Raw genomic sequence first — 22,104 nt, 5'->3', positions numbered from 1 at the left:
CTCAGTGCCAACAAGTGACTATAGCTGTGGTTATGGCCTTTCTGGGCCAGAGCCTTGGTGATTCAGGTAAGGATGATCTTGGCCTCTCCGAGGGGCTCAGCTATTTATCTGACACTTTCATATTTAAAGGAGGTGCCTCCAGCATTAGCCACTCTGTGCCAGAACCCCCAAGCCCTGACTTAGAGGTGTACAACTAATCCAGACATCTTTTCCCTAAGAAAGAGCCCCTTCTTTGGTTCCTTTTACTGCCAAGAGGCTCACATATCATCCCAATCCATTAATGATTTGAAAGTCCATTTAATCTTCAAGGAAAATGGTTGGAATTATACCCTCTCTCCTTCTAAGGAGGTAGCTTGGTTCCAATGCAAAATTCCTCCTCCATTCCCTGTGACCTTCACTGGGAATATTAGGAAGAGACACAGAGATGTTTCCACGTTCCCTACCACAACAGGTGCTTGTTCCCCTTACCTTACATAATTGTACAAAGGCAGGAACAGCAAGTTACCAGGAAGCCAATTTTCAATATTATAGAAGAAACAATTTGTCTGCTGTGGACTGTCACTGAAAGAACAAAACGTAACAGTTAAAAACAGTAGCATCCTCAGTAGGAGAGATGTGTGCCCCACAAAGTTCCAGTCACTTTTGTGACTTGAAGTCTAGTCGTTGCCACAGTCCCAAAGAGCTGTCACTATATATGTGTCCTCGGGGGGTTTCTGCCTTTAGAAATAGTAAACTGGTGGAATCACCTCACAAATACTCCAGTTTTATGGAAGATGACTGTCAAATGCTGCATTTCAAATGGTCTTTTGGCAATCTGAAAACTGACTTTTAAAACATTAGTTCATTTACTGTTACCTTCTGCTTTTTAGAAGCATATCAGACTGTCTGGGGTGACTTGATTCTGTTAAACATTTCCTGTTATTCTTGTTTTTAAGATATTTTAAGTTTGGACTTTAATGACAAGAGAGCAAATCTATCTTTATATTTTCAGTAATATCTATTCTTTGTCGTAAATTTCTATCCCAGGCTGTCATCTAGGCAAAAGTAAATAAACAAAGATACAAATAAAAGCCCTAACAATTTTAAAGAAATTTATTGAAAACATTGTCTTCTAGGCATCAGGCCAGTTGGTAAAAATAGAAAAATGAGTTAAACTTAGTCCCTTCTCTAGAGAAGCTCCGCATGTTACCACCATAAAGTACAGAACCACTCAATTGATATTTGAGTTCATACTTTGTGTAAGCCTCTGTAGTTTCAGAAATAAACATGACAGACATGAAGCTGGCCCACATGTAGCTTAGAATTTGGTGAAGGGAGCAGCCTTTGAACTAATTTTCACAAGTATAACCAGTGTCTCAGTGGAAAACCAAAACACTGTATGAAAATGCTTAACAGGGCCACCACTTGACATTTGAAGGGCAGGACCAATATTAGTTAGGAAAGAGTGGAAACATTTGGGGGTGGGATGGGTGAAGTGGGCAGAGAGAAGATTTCAACATAGCAGGTGCCAAAAAGGCTAGAAAAAGTATGAAATGTCTTGAAAACTAAAGGCCCTTATTAGGGCTGCAATAAAGAAAGGCAGTGGAAGAAGATTGTGTGGGTTATGTTTTAAAATTAAGCATAGATGAAGTCTCTTACGTATATGCCAACATTAAGAACTTTTAAAGAAAACCCAGTAAAACCATTGTACATTGGTTGTTTAGGCACTTGCTCATTCAGTGAACACTTTTTAAATGCTCATTACGTGCCATCTCTCTGATAGGCACTGAGCATAAAAAAGAAGAATAGACAGGGTCTCTATATGTACTCTAAATAGTTTGTATTGTGATGGAGGCAGATATAAGATAGGATGAAAGCCAGAGATGAGGAAACAATCCTGTGTTCATACCTTTTTAAGAAGAGTTACAATTTTCATGCAGCTATTCTAAGATGTCCGGCTCAAATCATGTCTCAAAATAATAGGAGAGTGCTGAATGGCAGTAGAACTCCCATCTAGTTACACCTCTGAACCTGGGCAGGTTTTACTATTGCAAGTGCCTGACTTGCTCCGTAGATCTAGTGAATTTCAATCTGTGGAGGTGAGACCCAAGAATCTAGAATCTTTAAAAGCATCCCAGTGACTCTGTGTGTGTTCTGCAAATGGCATCTGGGAACGACTGAGACAGAGTGTGACCTGGGAGGTCGCAGTAACATTTCCCAGCATGTGTGCTGCAGATGATATTTGGACAGAGGATCGAGGGGTGTAATGAGTTGAACTGTGTCCCCTCCCCTCCCAAAAGTCCTGATTCTCAGAGCCTAAGGATGTGACCTTATTTGGAGACGGTTTTATGAGGCTATCAAGTTTAAATGAGGTCATTTGTGTCGACTCTCATCCAATATAACTTGTGTCTTACCGAAAGGGGTGCTCAGACATGGACAGACATGCAGGGAGAACAGCATGTGAACATGAAGATGACATCTGTAAGCCCCAGAGAGAGGTCTGGAACATCTTTCCCTCACAACACTCAGAAGAGACTGACTCGGCCCACACCTTCATCTTGGCCTCCTAGTCCCCAGTACTGGGAGACAAAACATTTCTGTTGTTTAAACCATCTCTGGGTACTTTCTTACAGTGGCCCTAGCAAACTATTTTCATACCAGTGGTTAAATAAATTTGGGAAATTCTGAGTTAAAAGAGTTAAAAGAGTTTTTCTGCTGCAGGACCGAAAGAAGCTCAGATGCTAATCTCACATGCTAATGTGACCCGGGGCCCTCAGAGAGAGGGCAAAGTCTGCATCTCATTTCAAATTTGATAACAGAGTGCTTTTCATTCATTGCAGAGGATTTCGAGAGACTGGTATTGTGTGGTTCTGACGCAGGCAATGTTGGGCTCTCTTCTCTGGAGGAAGTAGTCATGCTGTGGGTCTTGATACTGGAAGGTCAGCCTCATGGAGTTTGGCTTTTTCAGTAAATAAGAGCAGGGTGGGGGTAGAACTTGGGGGGTGGTGAAAATTTTTGAATGCATTCCTTCAAATCCATCACATCTCCTGGAAAAAAATCAGCTCCCAGGGTAGGACTTACTGGAAATGATCAGAAGCCATCTCTCTTGATCCATGAATCCTTTGATTCCTGATGTTTTACTTCAGTGATGCTGGAAGCCACTTGTGGAAGGGAAAAAGGGCAAACAGTGCTATGTTGTCTACCTTTGTGGTTCAGGAAATGCAGGAGGAAAATATGGAAAGGTGATTCTATTAAACTGAGCACACCACTTCACCTTTGCCTTCCAAGGCCTCCATTATTCCTACTGTTGTTCCCTCATACCTTGCTAACCTGGTGATCCATCTTTGTTGAAATGGAACGCTGGGAGAGAAATGGACACTTGTTAGTGTAGGGATTAAAAAAAAATAAGACTGCAAAAATTTAACTTGCATTATTTTAGTTATTAAACACAGAGTGAGGGAAATGTGGACTTGATGGGCCCAGACTTTTTAAAAATTTTTTTAATTGGAGGATAATTGCTTTATAATGTTGTATTGGTTTCTACTGTACAACAACATGAATCAGTCATAGCTTTATATATACATATATAAATACATATATCCGCTCCCTTCTGAGCCTGTCTCCCTCCTCTCATCCCACCCCTCTAGGTCATCACAGAGTGACAGGCTGAGCTCAGGCTTTTAAAATTTTTTCAAAGTTGAAGTACTTCAATTTATTTCTCCAAAGTGTTTTACATTATTTAAGACTAGACTTATACCTAAGAAAGTTTTAGACTTGATAATTTGCTCTGCAATCATGACAAAGGTTTGTGACTATTCCATGAAAAGTGGAGATCGTGCAAACCAAACATTCGTTAATCTTTGTTTCATATTTGTAAACCATTATTTAAAAACCCTGAATGGACTTCCCTATGGCTCAGTTGATAAAGAATCCACCTGAAATGCAGAAAACATGGGTTCGATCCCTAAGTCGGGAAGATCCCTGGAGAAGAAAATGCCCACTGACTCCAGTATTCTTGCCTGGGAAATCTCATGGACCGAGAAGCCTGGTGGGCTACAGTCCATGGGGTCATAAGAGTTGAACATGACCTAGTGACTAGACCATCACACCATTTATAAACACTACCCATCCATCATAGTCAAATTCAGCTCCCTTTCAACCACCCCCACAGGCTGGTGATCTAACTTATTCTGTGTTTGCTCCAATCTCAACACTTCCCCATAATCAGTGCTCATCAAACAAGAGCACTGCCCACCTCAAACAAAAGTGCAGTTTCTTTGGCTCTACTTCGAGAGTTTCTGATTTTTTAGGGCTGAGTAAGTTGAAAATCTGTATTTTTAACAGGCTTCTCAGGTAAGACTAATGGCCAGCTCAGTTTGAGAATTCAAACTACTCCCTGGGCATTTACCATATCCTGCCTCATACTGTTAGGGAGCCTTCTTCATCTGGGATTATCTTTTCCTTAACTCAATTAAATTTTTAAAATTTAAAGACTGTGTTTTTGAGTGCCAGAAAATTATTCTAATGCTGCTTTTACATTTCTGTAAGTGTGTTTTTTATTCTTTGTTAAAGTGGTTTTCTGTATCCTCTGGAAGTTTTATGTTAACAGAAAATATTCATCTTGGTGTGTGGATTGTTTTTCCCTGATCTAAGTCCCCTTGGGGGTGTTCATTATCTTCACTACTGACCCCTGCTTCTAATTGTCTGGCTTAGCATTTAGGACCTTGAGTTGCAGGAATGGAGGGAGCTATATCAGTCCTGGTTCCTGTTAGCAAATTGTCACAAGGAAGTCACTTTCCCACAAAGCTGCAAGGTGGTCGATCAGCCTCAAGGGCAGAGAGGACTTGAGCCCATCTGTGCAGCTTCCCCAAAGTGAAAGAGACCAGCAGGTACCCTTCAGACTATCCCTCAAGCGGCCACACTATCCTGTAAGGGTTCGCAGATCCCGCAGGGCCTCACTGTCTCCAGGTGGACTCTCACAGATGAGAGGTTTGACATGCATCCTCCAGACCCCACCCATCACCCTGCCCCAAAGATGCTCTGCTTAATATAGGGAGAAGTTGATTAGAATTGGAATGGAGTGGGAAGACAGGAGAGGGGGGCATCAGGGTGGGTGCTTGGGCCACCATTTTCCCAGAATGTTTGAACTTTGCATCTCTGTTATGTCTGATCTCTCCAGCTAAGGGATTTTAAATATATATTTTGAAAGCAGAGATGATAATAGCCTCCACATAAAATTGGCATTGAAATCACAGCTACCACCATTGCTCTCTTTCTGTGCCAGGCACCTGGCTGAGTGGTTTACATGTGTTAGTGCCAAATGAGATAATACAATTGATGCATCTAGCTCGTTGCCAGGAACAGGTGGGTGTTCCATACATGCCAGTTGTTCTCCTCTGTTTTGCTCTTAGCTGCTAACCTCATTGAGGGCAGATGCTGTCTTGCACACTTTTAAAGTCCCTCCTCCCCTCTGCACTTTACACCCTACCTTGCAGAGAGACACTCAACTTATTTGTTGGTTGAGTAACTGAACAGATCATATGTTTCCAAATGGCAATTTCCTATTTTCTCAGCGTATGGTCAGTTCCATTCATTTTACATGCTTCTAAAAGCCCTAGCTAAAATTCACTTCTTTTTGCAGAACTGCATGTAGTTGCTGTCCTCTGATCAGTTGAGTTCACTTCAGTCGCTCAGTTGTGTCTGACTCTTTGCGAAACTATGGACTGCAGCATACCAGGCCTCCCTGTCCATCACCAACTCCCGGAGTTTACCCAAACTCATGTCATTGAGTCGGTGATGCCATCCAACCATCTCATCCTCTGTCATCCCCTTCTTCTCCTACCTTCAATCTTTCCCAGCATCATGGTCTTTTCCAATGAATCGGTTCTTCACATCAGGTGGCCAAAGTATTGGAGTTTCAGCTTCAGCATCAGTCCTTCCAATGAATATTCAGGACTGATTTCCTTTAGGATTGACAGCTTTGATCTTCTTGCAGTCCAAGGGACTCTCAAGAGTCTTCTCCAACACCACAATGGCAAAGCATCAATTCTTCAGCATTCAGCTTTCTTTACGTCCAACTCTTGCATCCATACATGACCACAGGAAAAACCACAGCTTTGACTCTGTAGCATGTCCTTTGATAGACATAGGACATTTTTCTCATAGCATGTCCCCTGATAGAATCTCACTACACATAGGTATTTATCCCCAATCTATCTTAATATTCAAGTTATTTATGCATATGAAGATCCCTTACTAGAATCCATACCTTTTTTGCTTCAAATCAAGGACTGTTCTATATCTGAAATTCCTTCTTAGGAAACCCTGCCCCTAAAATCTGAGAGAATTGTCATAGGAAACCAGAGTTAGAGAAATTCTGTCTTTGTTTCTTTGAGAGAAAAAGCGGTCAAATTGGGAATGGATCATGTGGAAGCATGTCCACTGAGGGTGGATGTGCAGGAAGAATATAGTAGAACACCATGGTTAAAGTGTTGTGTTGACCTGCCTTGGGCATCCTGCACTCTTGTGAGGACTTTTAAAAATGACTTGTTTTCCCATTAATGCTCATGGGCTTTTCTACTCAAGTAAATCAGCATATCCATCTCAATTGACTCAGCTTTTCTTTCTAAATGATTAATCAGTTTTTTAGTCTAGGCACCCCATATTTTAGAAAATCTTTCTTTAATAGGTTATTGTGGTTATTTGTCCCCCTTTTTGGGGGGATATAGTTGCTTTATAATGTTTGTTAGCTTCTACTGTACATCATGAATAAGTCATATGTGTACATATATCCCTTCCCTCTTTGAGCCTCCCTCCCACTCTCCACTGCATCCCTCTAGGTCATCACAGAGCACCGCGCTGAGCTCCCTGGGCTATTCAGCAGCCTCCCACTAGCTGTCTGATTTATACAAGGTGGTGTATATATGTCAATGCTACTCTCTCAATTCGTCCCCCACCTCCCCTTCCGCCCATGTCCACAAGTCCATTCTCTTCCTCTGTGCCTGTGTTCCTGCCCTGCAGATAGCTTCATCAGTACCATTTTTCTAGATTCCATACAGCTTTTTATGAGTTGAAGTCAGGCCCTGATGTCTGGCCAACAGCTACCCAAGTCCCAGTAGGTGCCAGGGTTCTGTTTGCTATAATTGTCTGGTGTGGGCTCTGCGCTGTGAAAGGAACTTTTAGGAGAACCAGACTTGAGTCCTGCCTCAAGTGATTAGAAAAAAGCGGAGGTCAGGAGGTAAGAACATGGATATGAACATTTAATCAGGGTTTGAGTCCTGAAATACCACCTATATACCCTCTGGATCCATGTGAGCTTGACATACAGCAAACTTTTAATACATATTAGCCATTATTATTGATAATGAAATAAGATACTTGGAAAATTTTGCTAAAGTGCATGCTACTGGAACACAAGATCCCAGTTTGATTTATTTTTGAAAATTGCAATGCCCAGCACAGTATCCTATCATAGGTATTGTAAACATTCCCAGAGTATGAAGCTGTCACTGGAAGGTGGCTGCCCCATTGGGAAATACACTTCACATCCATCTCACATCTAGGGGTGACTGTGTGATTTGTTCATTTTAATAATGTGTGAGCAGAAGGTGTTACAAGCAGGGGACCCTTCACAAGAAATTTTTCTCTTATCTGGGATAAATGTGGAAGACTCTGAGGCTCTAGAAGGTGCAAGAGACACAGGGAGAAGGGATTCTGACTCTGAATCTAAGTCACTCTCATTGCACTACTTCTGTCAATGATAATTAAACCTTTATGGTATTACAATTTGCCCATTGAAATGTGAGGGTTTACATAATATGTCCATTTGCATTGCCTTAACTGATACTACTGTTCAGCACATTTGTTGAAGGAGTAAGTGGGCTGTGTAACTAAACCACTCCTAGGACAATGCCATTTTATACCTAAATATGGGTATATGATATACCTGTCCATCTTATTTCATCAATCTGTCAGTGGTCTCAAATAAAATCAGTGACAGTCAATCAGAATTTGAAGTGGGGGCAGTGAGACAGAGTAGCTTTGAAGCAATATAATAGCTTATCTTTTTTATTTTAAAAAATACATTAGCCCCATGCTATAAAAAAGAGAAGGAAGTTGAAGAACCTCTGAGTGAGGTGGCAGTGGGGAAACTCTTATACATACATTGTGGGTGTGTTTCATCTTAGTAGTCAGCTGATGGATGAAATGGAAAGCATTTGTCTGTATGTTTTCTATTCAATCTGTTGTATATTTTTGTCTTTTTATATAGGAAATAGAGTCAACAATTCCCTTACTAAACTGAAAGAGAATTAGAAAAGGCTGCTAATAGCTTTTGTGTTTAGAAGTATAATATCTTCCCAGGAGTTATTTTATGGGTGAAGTGCCTGGAATTGCTTATAAATACTGGGTTATAGATTTTTTTCTTTCCTTTTCCTTTTCTCTCTCTCTCTCTCTCTCTTTAACTAAGAGAACTTAAACATCATATTAAAAAAAACATTTTATCAAATGGTAGAAATGTCAGCCACATTTCAGTTCACTCTAAGGCATCCCCTAAAAGGAATGACTTTTAGACGTAACAATAGTCATGTTTTTATAAGTGGCTGGTAATATCTGCAAATGTGTAAGGCGTTCATTTTCCAGGAGCTCTTTTCTCCCTGGTAACACTCCAGGAAATACAGAGCGTTGTTATTTGAATTCTTTCTCATGCTCTGTCTCCCAGATGAATTGAAATTCAACTTCACAGTCAAATGAGTAGCCATTTAAAGCTCAGGTGTGTATTTCCTAAGACTCTCTCAAAGGATATATAGCTGCTTATGTCTTTCCTAAAGACAGTGAACTGAATTTTAATTGGACCTTGCCACTCCCAGGAGATCACTATACCTCTACTCCAAGGCCATATAAAGCTTCAGTATGAGTTAGAACATGGAGTCTGGGTTTGGGTTTAATATTTAAAGAATCAGTTATAGTAGCTGACACCTGGGTCATTTCGGCCACTCCCCAACCACAGTTTTACTCAATTTGAATCCCTCAGAAGGTGAATGAACACACACACACACACACACACACAAACTTGCATGTCAAAATTCCATACATTTTCAGATTATGAAAAGCAATTTGTTTTCTCAGGAAATAAGTCTCAAATGAGACTCGTTCCAAACTTTTCTTATCTCAACCTCACCTTGACTTTATCAGATAGATTTTTAAAAAAATGATATAGTGGTTTTATATATATATATAAACCACTAGTTTAGTTTATATATATATAGTAAAGATGGGTCAGAACTGGGCCTGGGGGAACTTCATGTGGCCCAGCATGGCTGGTAGAGACACAACCAAAGACCATCTCAGGCATCAGTGCATCTCCAACTAGTCTTTTTCTGTTCTAAGAAGTAAATAAAACATCTGAAAGAAAACCCAAAGACTTGTGTGGTTAGTTCACCAACACTAAAAAGCACAGCTATATGGCTTCCCTTTCCTTTAGGAATCCATGTAATTTTCTTGATGTCAATCAGACTATGAAGACCAAGGTTAAAAATACTGTGAAAATATGCCAGAGCATGCTAAAGAGTGGAATTCATACTTTAAAACTCTTAAGGGGCAGTGTTATGGTCTTGCCTTATACCATAACAAAGTGGATCTTTGTGTATTATATGTAGTTAAGATTAGCTTTTTTCCCCCTGGAAAATTCAAGTGGTATCTTTATTCCAGATTTGAATGTTTTAGAAGTCTGGATTTTGTTTCCCCTTAAATTTGTAGACATAGAGTTGGATTGGCAATCAGGGTACTGTGATAGAGAGTATGTCTCTTAGTTTTTTTCTAAGACGTGGTTTCTTCAGTTATAACATTAGAGAATTGAAGTAAGTGATCTCTAGACTAGTTAGAGTTATAACATTTCATGGTTCTAAATTTTGAGTAGTTTTTCTCTATTTATATATACATCTTTAATTTCAGCGTTTTTCTGCCATGAAGTAAAAGACTATTTGGGATACATACTCAGTGCTGGAGTCTTAGACAGGCTTCAGTCTGCCCATTTATTTCTACTTAATTATCTTCCTCTGATAATAGACCTCTTGCTTCAACCTTTTTATCTCTCAATAGTATCAGCAGCTTCTCAGTTACTAGGCTCAAAATGTTGAAGTTTTCCTGAATTTGTTCATTCTCCTCTGTCCCTAGCATTAAATCAATCATACAGTTTTGGGGGGTACACCTCTGTGAAGGGTCAGACTGGTTTTACAAAACAGAATAATAGAATTGCAGAATTAGAGGGGACTCCATTTTTTGGTTCAGATTTTATAGCGTTGCTTTGGGGATCTGAAGAAATATATGCACCATCTCTCTGGGAGGGGGATGGTGAACACACACACACACACACACACACACACACACGCTTTTGAACTGTGATGTTGGAGAAGATTCTTGAGAGTCCCTTGTACAGCAAGGAGTTCAAAGCAGTCAATCCTAAAGAAAATCAGTCCTGACTATTCATTGGAAGGACTGATGCTGAAGCTGAAACTCCAATACTTTGGCTACCTAATGCGAAGAACTGACTCATTGGAAAAGATCCTGATGCTGGGAAAGATTGAAGCAGGAGGAGAAGGGGACAACAGAGGATGAGATGGTTGGATGGCATCACTGACTTGATGGACATGAGTTTGAGGCAGCTCTGGGAGTTGATGATGGACAGGGAAGCCTGGAGTGCTGCAGTCCATGGGGTCGCAAAGAGTCAGACGTGACTGAGCTACTGAACTGAACTGAACAGATACATACATATAAATTTTGCATATAATTTCTAGAGATTCAAGACTTCATGAAGCTCACCTAAGGAACTCAAATTAGGGATCCCTCAGCTAAGCTAAATATCTCCGAAAGCACAATTTCACTCTGGAACAACCCTACTGGAAAGGTCTCTACATCTGCTGAGTACTTCTAGTGATGGAATGTGCTCAGTCCTTTTGGAGCTTTTTCTTCCCTTGTGTGTAATGAAACTTTTATTGTTGGAAAATTTTTTAGGGTTCAAATCTGCCTGTAGCTTCCAGTTTACCCTTTAGGTCTTAAGTTTTTGAAGATATCTTCCATATCCATCTAGATCTTCTATTTTTCATGTTAAATGTTTACTATCTCTTCAACTATGCCTTTTATTGCATGACTTCCAGACTCTTTACCATCCCAGTCATCTTTCTCCAGACGCTCATTAATGTTTTCATTTAATTTTGTTTCCTTAAGATAAATAACATTTTTCATAGGTGATATGAGTAGCTAATGCAAAGTTCTTAAAAAATTTTTTTCATGAACGGCACCCAGCCTTGACTGAAGTCTTGACTCTGCTATTTGCTAGCCATTTTGACCTAGTGCTGGTTACTCCGTCTCCTCCATTTCTCATCTGTAAAATGGGAATAGTCACACCATCATTATAGGTTTCCTCCCTAAGCACAGAGAGGTATTCAGTAAATGCCAGATGTTATTTTTACTGTTAAATCAGTTTAAGATTACTTGGGATATTTTGGAGGTTACATCACATCTGATGATGGACAATAGCAATCTCCAAAATATTTTTAGCCAGTATTAAGTTTGGCTTCTCCTTCCCCAAAACTATATTGCTTTTTGAAACTTAAATGCAGAATTTCATAATTAGCATTGCTAAATTTTATCATCTTGTGTTTGGTCCACGTGTTGTGCTCTTATGTTATTACTGAATCCTGATCCAGTCATTCAGATGTGTTACCTGCCCTTCCTGGTTCTGTGATCTCCAATCAGGAATAGGGCCAAGGACCAAGCTCAGCCCCACACATTAGCCACTTCCCCACATGAACTTTAATTGAGTAAAAAACTCTCCGTTAGGAGCATCAAGACCAGAGTTTGTCATAATGTCTTGCTGACGTATGATATACTATGTATTTGGGATTCCCCTGATCTACCTACCAAAAAAAAAAAAAAAGAAAGAAACTCACCATGACTCAGTTGTTTTGAGTTTTTTTTCCCAAGTCCCCTGAGTCAGAACTAAACTATATGAAGAAGGCAGAGCATGCACCTTATTTGTACAGATTTTGCAGTACTTCCCTAAATGTATAATAGATTGCTTCTTTGACTCTCAGAGTGAAGACAGTTTCAAGGGAAAGTGAAGGAAGAAAGCCTGGGTCTTCAATGCATGGTCCAGTTATCTCACGAATATAGTGTCTCTTAGTTCTTCCAAAGAATGGCCAGGGACCATGATGATGGAGATCATCAGCATCTCTAAGGAGAAGTGTGGCTAGCCAGCTGTGAGTCTTCTGTCCTCCCCACGCTCAGAAACAGGAGATGGAGAAATAATAAACCAGGCATTCATACCTTCCAAAAGATCTGCTAAGCTGAAACTCTGAGAAATCCTTCAACAATCTTTATGAATGAAATTTTTTGAAAAAGTTCCTTAGATGAATATTCCAAACATCCTTTAGTGCTGGGAAAAAAAAAAAAAGAGGACTCAAAGCTAATACACTTCTTATGAGCTCAGTCTGTTTTGTTCTCGCCTCCAGCTGTTGCATGAGTTAGGGTCATATTTGGAAGGACAGCTTATTTGGCTGGGAAGGTCCTGGAAGGGAGTGTGGAAGAGGAGGGGCACAGAGATGCCAGACAGACGGGCGAGCCAGCAGACGCACGTGGACAGACTCAGCGAGCTCCTCTTACTGTTGAAGTGTGGCTGCCTGAGATGGAATCCACAGATCCGCCCCAGGAGTGCAGGAGAACCATGGCCTCTCTGTGAACCTGACGGTGAACTCTCCTAGAGAGGGCTTTTTCTCAAGGTCCCTGACTCTCAGGGGGGCTTCACTTTGAATTTAAATTAATTGAGAGCTCTGTTAATATAATTGAATACATCTTTCCATCCCTGCCATCTACAGGGAAAAGAACTTTAAAAAAATTTTTCCTCTTATTAAGGTCCATCCTGAAGTTTTAAGGTATGATAAAATGTAAGATATGTAAAGTTTCACTTTCTCCAGGGGAAGATGCAATAGCCAATCAATATATCTCTCTTATCTTAACCTAGGTTTTTACTTCAAGCAAATAACAAATGTCCAAAAACATCTGGCTTTCATTTCCTGGGTAAAATTCAGGAATGGATTGAATTCCCCCAATACATAAACCTCTCCCCACAAATTAGCACATATTGGAATAAGGCAATGATCCTTTCAGATAAGTATTTAGTATATGAAATGAATGCCCCTCAAAAGAACACATAAATGGCACCCTAGGACAAAGCAAGGAATTAATTTAGCTCTCCCCAAACCCTTACTTTTCAGGAATATATTAAGCTATGGATGAAATTGGCACTCTAAGTTCTATACGACTCCTTTGAAAAGGTGATTCTTTTATATCCTCTATGCTATTTTTAAAAAATGATATTTATCTCTTCTTTGTAAAGTAGATAACTGATGAGAACCTACTGTAGAGCACATGCCCTGTGGTGACTTAAATAGGAAGGAAATCTCAAAAAAGAGGGGTTATATGTACATGTACCGCTGATTCACTTTGCAGTATAGGAGAAACTAACACAACATTGTAAAGCAGCTATACTCCAAAAAAAGTTTTTTAAAAAAGTGATATTTATAAAATTGTGTGGCCCAGGGCCACATTTTTTATGACTCAGGTTCCTAATCTGAAAAAAAAATGCACCTCATTCCTACCTGGCAGACTTGTGAGTATTAAAAATACCACATATCAGCGCAGTTCTGGAGGGTGCCCTCAGCAAATGCCAGCTTACCATTCTTCTAATAGGAGACTTTGAGAGGCAATGACCTGGGGCACTAGCCTTGTGATGCCTGCAGTTCTGTTGCAGAGACCTACTGGGGTTCCCTCTTGCCTTGTCCTGTATTATAGTAAGCATTGTTGGTACTTTAGTCATAAATTCCTCTTGAGTTGATCCCATGCTGAACCTCTCATGCTGATGTCCGTTAATTTTAATTAACTGTGTATTTGAATTTCGGAGATCATGGAAATCATCTATTCAAAGTGGTTTTCCTTCTGGTGCATCTGGGATTTATAAGGACTTGAGCCTTTCCTGAGCATCATAAGATATGACCGTGAGTGTTTTTAGGGAGATCTTTAACTCAGGAAAGGCTACCAGAGTCCAGGAGATGGTTGGAAGGATGGACCCATAGGAGAATATGTGTTTGTCTTCCTTGATGGTGAATGCCTTTGCTGATAATGGTTCCTGGGACTCAGGGGCAGTGAGTCACTACTGACTGAACCCAATTTACTTAAGAGAGGAACTGAATTTAACACCCAGATATTTGAGGAAGGCCATCTCCTGTTCCTTCACACAGCAGCAACAATCAAACGTGATGATAATACAGAGAGGTAGAATAAGAGACCTAGAAGACGATATTTCTTAACTTGGGTTTTCATTTATAGATGTGAAAAAAAAAAAGATGGTTATATTTCAGATTTTATCTTCCTCCTTTGACTCCTGTATCTGCCTCTTTGAGATTATAAAAATCTGCAGATTCTATTGAGGGAATAAATGTTTTGAAGAAATAATCCATTGATCATTTCTTCTGACTTGACATGTTTAACTAGACAGAATCAATACTTCTTAGAGTAGCAATGGCTTTGTTTAAAAAAAAAAGGCATAAATTGGGTGACATGAAACATAAGAGGATAAAAGAATCCCGTAGACAAAGTCTTTCTTTCTTCCTTATCCTATCTGTGAATATCTTTGACTAAAAATCATATGTGTATGTGTATACTGGATATATTAAGTTACCGAATTTATGGAGTCAGGGCACAAAGGAATTATTTTTCTTCCAGTACATTTACTTGCCAACCAAGCTGCCTTAAGTGGCACACATGAAAACAAAGAATTTTAATTTTAAACCAAGTCAAAGAGATTGAAAACATAACTCTGTTAAACATCAGAAGTTCCATTTTAAAAAGAAGTTGCTTAATTTTAGAGTATTTAGAAAACAGTGCCCCTGCTTAACACACTTATTCAATACATCAGCTCACAGGCTTTATTCCCTGCCATTCAAGGAGTACAGTATTTCAACTGGAGAACTTGAAACAAACACAAACAAAGGCTTTCAAAAATGTTTAATCCCTTCAGAGAAGACAATCACTGCTTCATTTTGATTGTCACCTGGATTCAAAACTGTGCAACCAAAGACGGTTTCATATGGACAGATGGCCCTGGCAGTTAAGAGGGATGGTGGGGGGAGGGAGAAATAAATGAATACTCTGTTTTCTGTATAAGCAAATAAAAGGGAAGAGGAAACAAAAGAAATGAGCCAGCCACGGCTGAACCAGAGAATTCCTCTAAACATACCTTGACTTTCCTATAAGAGATCTACTGCCCCAGCACAGTTTGCAAAAGCTCCTGCCGCTGAACCTAAGAACGCTTGCCTGTCAGAGATTAACGCTGCGCATTTGCCCGGTGCGCAGAGCTGTGTGCGATAACCAGTAATGGAATGCTGATGGAGTCGGGGGACTTGAATCACCCTCCTTTGATTGGAGTGAATTGCACATCGTGGGCAGCATTTGGTCGAGGGAACGTTGCATGCAAAGACCCCAATTCCCCTGCGCGCTGTCGGGGGGACTGAGCCTAGGGGGATTTGAATGACGTCGACATCCGTGGTGGGGAAAATGCATTTGAATGTTGGCTGTTGAATGGCGCTGGGCATCAGAGCTTTTGTTTACTTCATCCTCCGTGTGAAGCTCGCAGCTGTTTCTTTCAGTTAAAAAAAGAGTAGAAGAATGCAGCAACCTACCTCATATTTTCCCCCTCCTCCAAATGTTTGTGGAGCCCAACAGCTGTCTTTGCAAATCCTGCCACTCAGGATTGGAATGGCTGTACATAATCAAGAATGGAGTGGTGAAACTAAGATTGTTGGCTGGCTCCAGGCGGCAGGTGGGAATGAACTGTTCTCTTAATGGGCTCACATGGTCAGCTCCTGCAGGGATTGACTCAAAAAAGAAGAAAAAAAAAAGCATTTAAAGGAGGCTATGAAGAGTTGAATACATGCGTCTTGTATTTCATACTTATAGATCTCAATGGCTGTAAGGCATGAATTCACTGGTTGTTAGAGCTGGAAGGGATTTGAAAGGTCCTCTTGTCTAGGAGTCTTCAAATTATTTTTAGCAGCAGACTTTTTTCTGCCCAAACACATCTTGGACCTGGAGTGTGGGCCTCCCTGGAGTATCATGTCATAAATGAAAATACCCATATAGAACAAGCAGGAACATTAATGGTGGAAAAGTGGTGAAGTATAAGAAGCACAGCTCCAATAATGAACGAACCCAGTGTTAGAAACACAGTGGGAATGGTGGGGACTATGGCAAACTGGATAACCAGATGGAGCAATTGCTATTCCCTCCTAGTATATTGTCATCTTTGCCAGGTGAGGATTCATTCATCCATTCATTCAACTAATAAATATTTATTAAATGCTTACTACATACTGGGTACCGTTTTAAGCACACACAAAACAGAGAAGATCCCTGCTCTTATAGTGCTTTTGTTCAAGGGAAAGAGACAGCAAACAAAAAAGGGTATACGTAAAAACATATATGTTTGTACTAAGTAATGATAAATGCCAAGAAGCATGCAGGAGGGTAAGGGATAGGGAAGAGGAGGTATTAGAAAGAACTATCCCGGAGGGACTTTTTTATGTGTGTACTACTTTAGAAAAAAAAATTATTGGAGCATAGTTGACTTAAAATGTTGTGTTTTTTTTCTACAGTACAGCAAAGTGGATTAGCTATATATATATATATATATATATATATATATATATATCTCCACTTTTTTAGAGTAGTTTCCCATATAGTCATTACAGGGTACTGAGAAGAGTTCTCTGCGCTAAACAGTAGTGGGAGGGACTTGTAAGGGAGTGCTTGACTGAGTGCATGACTCAGCCGCTTCAGTCATATCTGACTCTTTGTGACCCCATGGACTGTAGCCCACCAGGTTCCAATGTCCTTGGGATTCTCCAGGCAAGAATACTGGAGTGGGTTGCCGTGTCCTTCTCCATTTAAGGGAGTACATGATAGCAGAGAATTACATGATGGGAAAGAATGAGCTATGCACAGATCTGCAGGTAGGGTCAGAGTTGGGGGGGGGGTAAAGTTGGGGTGGTGAGCATTCTAGGGAGTGGAAAAGAGAGTATGAATATCCTGAGGCAGGCTTTGCTCTTCACAACCACCCCACTAACGGAGCACAATTTGGATTTCTATCTTAAGTCAATCTTTTGTTTACCCTAGATAGACCAGAGAGGTAAAGATGATTGTCCAAGGTCACACAGGGATGTGCAGGGACTGGAAGTCAGGTCTTGCAAATTCTACCCAGTCCACTTCCCTTTTGCTTAAAAATATATGTTTAGTCAACATTTTCTCCCATGCTCCAAGGGAGGGATAGTCTTAATAAATACTACATGACCAAGGCTGGAATGACTAATGAACAGCAACTCATATAGTAGCAGTTTCCAATTAGAAATTCAAGGAAGACATTTAAATTTTTATAGAGTTCTGTCCCAATTCGCCTAGCCAGATTCTCAGGGTATAATTCTATGTTGTTTACAGCCTTAACATCTTTTCTGTGCTTTTTGTAAATATGATTACAGTTTAAGTCATTTACTCTTACCCAATAGATTAAATCCCACAGCAACAGAGGTGTCTGGAATATAGGAAAAAAATCCAAATTACTAATAAAGAAAACAAAACATATCAGCTAAGTCTGACCAATTTCAAGAGGCACACTGATTTTTTTTTTTTAATATACTCAGATGATCTGGCTATCTCACATTCTTAGCTCATTTTTCACTCTACTGTTAGGTCAGCCAGGAGATGAAATAACAGTCTTTGATTATCTCTGGGTTCAAAGAACAGAATACAACAGATTGCTTCTGCTCAGTCAACCAAGTTCTTGCTTTCCAGTCACCCTGACATCAACTTCAGGTGGAGAAAGAATATTACATATCAGAACAAATAAAACTGATGGCAGGGGTAAGACCCCTCTTCCTCACCCTCTACTTATCCACATGTCTATAGCCAGAACCAAGGCTTGACTTTGCCTGTTTTGAAGGAACTTGACTTAGAAACTGACTTGAAGACAAAAATGTATGTTCTTCTTCTGGAACAGGGCAAAATATTCCTTGATATTAACAACCTACAACTCCTCTCTTCTCATTTCTTAAATATAAATAAAATTTGCCTTTCATTCACACTGTAACTTTTTAAAAAACATGTAGGGTTGAAGACTTACAGAGAGTATCTTTTTCTATGTTTAGTTTTTCTCTCTAGACAGGAGATGTGAAAGGTCGAATTATGCCCTACTCATTGAAATCTTTTGTGATGTCTTAGTTAGACTTTCCCGAATCTTTTAGATGACAGTAAAGGAAACTGTTAGCTCTCTTTCCAGGTGAAAGGTGTTTGATGATCTGATGTATCACTCGTTTTGTTTAACCTAGTAGAAGGTAGTCTGTTGTTAAATATTTGCTATAATTCATTCTTGGGTGTTTATAGACACTTCAGTGGCATATTTTACTTATAAATATCAATAACAATGGCAATACTAAAGGAGGAAAAACAAAATATGAAATTAAAGCTTTCCCTTTTATTAAAAGTACAGTGGAGAATTATCTTGAGATAAGCACAGACTATGGGTTGGACATATCTCAGAAACATGTTGAGTTTTTTGCATCTGTACTTTGGGCTTATTTCAGTTTAATTAAGTCTATGAATTATTTTATGAAGAATTTAGTGGATTTTACAGTGTGGGAGGTAGAGAAATGTGGGTGCAATTTTTTATGATTGCCAGTGTTCTCCACAGAGATTGGACTAACCCATAAAATGTTAATAATACAAGTATCATCAAGTATGACAAAATTTGTATTATGAAAATTCTAAAGGCTAAAATTACTAGGGAAGAAAGAATTCATGGAAAATTAAGGTTGGGTTGGATCTGAGATCACGAGTAGAATTTGGATCTGTGGAGAGAAATGAAACAGCAGACAGACAAGCAATGACCAAGACACAGAGCAGCTCTGTAGATGAAGGGTTGTGGAGAGGACACATCATAGATACTAATAGGGCCTTCCATGTCCTGGAGAAGCTTGAATCTCAGGCAGAGAATCTCACCTTGTTTGGAGAGTCACTGGAGAACCTGGAGGCTTTGAGATTACACTGACAATAATATACAGAAAAAATTGGAGGGAAGTAGGATCAAAATTTCAAAATCACCTGGAAACAAAAAAAAAAAAAAAAGAAAGAAAAGAGAGCTAAAGAAAAAGTAGATGGTAGAGTGATGCTTGATTCCAGGATACTTTTATTCACAGGTATGATTTGGATACCTCCCTGTGTTATAAATATCCAGTACTGCCCCTGCCCTCATAGGGCATAAATAAGCTCTAGGAGACCATAACCAGAACTGAATTTAAGACCTACATGTGGATTTTTAACAAAATGTTATGTCAAATGACTCTTGCAAAAGGCGAGACAGAGTCGAGAAAAATAATGAAAGCACACATTACAAGTGCTTAGGCTGGCCTTTGTCCTTAGAGAGCTAGGTCAGCATGTAGGAAAAACGCCAAGGAATAAGATGTGTTTGATGAGCCCGCATCTCCATCAGCCTCAGCAATGGATTGAGGGTTGACCTCTGAACCTCCAAAGCACCATTTTAAAATCCCAGTCATCTCTTTGGTATCAAAACTGATGGGGAAAGCTCTGGAGCAGTAAGTCTCCTGATTTGAGTTTTAACTCTGCTACTTGCTTAGTAGTGTGGTCTTGGGAAGTTATTTATATTCTGAGTCTCATTCAACTTCCTCATGTCCTGGGTTGGCCAAAATGTTTGTTTGGGTTTTTCCATATGGTGTAATGGAAAAACCCAAATGAACTTTTTGGGCAACCTAATATAAAATGAGACTAATGGCACCTGCCTGGCAAACTCAGAGGATTATCAGGAAGATCGAAGGAGAAAATATATATAGATGCCATTGAGCATAATGATGATGATGAGGGAGTGGAGGGATTAAAGAACTCTCTTTAGTAACTCTTTGTCTTGTCCTAACTGTCAGGGTGTGATTTTTTAAAGGTACATAAGAATCATTCTCATACTAGTGATTTCAAGCCTTGGTCTTGAAAAAAAAAAAAATCATTAAAGAAACAAACTGCTCAAGTTAAATGTTTTTGTTGGGGAATGCCTTTTTTAGGTCCAAAGGAAACCTGACATGAAACTTCAATATTTAAAACAGAAAACAAAACAAAACAGTGAGTCATTTTTGGTATAAAGGTTTTTTAAAGTAAATTATAATATGTACTTATTATAAAGTCAGTTATTGAGAATAATGAAGTTTTTCTGATTAACACAAAGTTAGAAATGAGAATTTTATATCCATGTCAACTTCTAACTTTCTACTTTTTTTTAACTTTGGTTGCACAATGTGAAGACAATTCTGATTCACACAGATAAGTAGTTAAAAATGGTCTTACCTTGAATTCACTGCATAATCTTTAAATAAACAGGAAGAACAGGAAAAGCTTTGCTCTACTATCTGGGCACAAAAAAAGCTAACAGCACAAGATAAAACATAGAAGAAGAAAATAGATTAAATTTGGTATGCATTTCTTTTTATTCAAGTGTTTTAAATAGTGAAAAACAACATTGTTTGAGTCAAATATTTGTGGAAACTTTGAGAGAACTCTCTGGAGCCTTAAGTGTCTACAGAATTGTTTTTGTAGCTGGCCACACGCATTGAGCACAGGATGGTGTTCCAGACACTATTTGTGGCTTATTAATCCTTACGACCACTGTCTGAAGCAGGTGAAGACACTGGGACACACAAAGGTCGAGTCATTTTCCATAAAGCACATAGTTAATAAACAGCTGAGGCAAGATTCAAGCCCACGTTGTTAAACTCCATGGTCTTAAGTCCTAGAGGAGAATGAATTCATGGTCTCACTATACAACTTAGAAGCTAGGTAATTTCAGTTTCACATCTGAAACCAAATATGGATCAGTTGTAAAGTTTAGTTATGACACTATCTGAAACCCTTGACATTTAGTAGGTGTTTAATAGATGTGTGTGGACCTGGAATTTACCCTATGGCTAACTCCCTTTCACAAAGCCATCTATGTCGTGATCATTTCATGCAGGGGTTGGCAAACTACAGCTGCGGGCTAAATCCAGCCCATAACCTGTCCTTGTAAATAAAGTTTTATTATAACACTCCTACTCGTATCTTTTTATGTGTAGTCCATGTAGTTGTGGCAGAGACCGTGTGACTCACAAAGTCTAAAGTACTATCTGGTCTTTTATAGGGAAAGTTTGTCACCCCTAGATCTAATATAATGACTGTATTTTCTGTCAGCTCCCCATAACACAGAACCATCTAAGGCAGCAGTTCAGGCGTGTGTAGCTGAAGATGGAAGGTTGAGGCCTCGTGAATGAGCTTGCATGAAACCAGAATTGATGAAGTTGTTTGGGTGCAGTAAGTATTCTTCTTGCTACCACCCTGACCATGCTCGGTCTACTGATACATTTTGGTTTGCATTAAAAAACTTTTAGCTTGTCTTGTACATCATAAAACATGGCTATGTTTATTAAGATTTTTTTTTTAAATTGGGATTAAGAAACTTGAGCTAGTGATGACTCAGAAATGAGTTAATTGTTTATTAATGTTTCCAAAATTGAAGAATGGATTTTTTTTTTAAGGAAAAAATGCGGGCTGTTCTCCATCGTGAATGAAAACCAAACGAAAGAAATAGTATTAAATTGATTGTTACTAAGTTAAAGTATTTCATTTGAGTTTAACTTTTATGAAATTTAATAAAGTTTATGAAATTTCTGTAACTTAAGGAATAAATAATTTGAGGGAGGTAGGGAAGTGATACAAGTACTACATTCCATGCTACTAAGTGAACAGGTCCTTTTTAGTAAAAAAATTTCATCATTATATGTATTAATAATATCACGTTGATAGCTTCAAGCCTCACACTCCATTTTGGTAACATATCTGAAAAGTATTAGTAAGTGAATGTTGGCAGAATGTTTTATCATTCTAATGCTTACATGCCTAGAGAACTGTGGGTGATGATTCCCCTACCTATGGAAATATGTGTGCATTTAGAATATAGGGGATATTATTAAGGTGTAAGTGTATAGG

At 39.2% G+C, this 22,104-nt stretch overlaps 1 long non-coding RNA gene across 1 annotated transcript in view; it reads left to right on the top strand.

Moving 5' to 3' along the window:
* LOC122680142 overlaps window positions 1–22,104 on the top strand; it is a 128,177-nt gene that overhangs the window by 20,902 nt on the left and 85,171 nt on the right. The window contains exon 2 of the long non-coding RNA XR_006336645.1: window positions 21,310–21,429. This is a non-coding gene — a long non-coding RNA (uncharacterized LOC122680142). The remainder of the gene's footprint in view (window positions 1–21,309; window positions 21,430–22,104) is intronic.

Source organism: Cervus elaphus, chromosome 3 (assembly GCF_910594005.1).
Source record: "Cervus elaphus chromosome 3, mCerEla1.1, whole genome shotgun sequence".
In the NCBI taxonomy this organism is placed as follows: Eukaryota; Metazoa; Chordata; class Mammalia; order Artiodactyla; family Cervidae; genus Cervus; species Cervus elaphus.
This window is presented reverse-complemented; position numbering and strand designations above follow the sequence as displayed.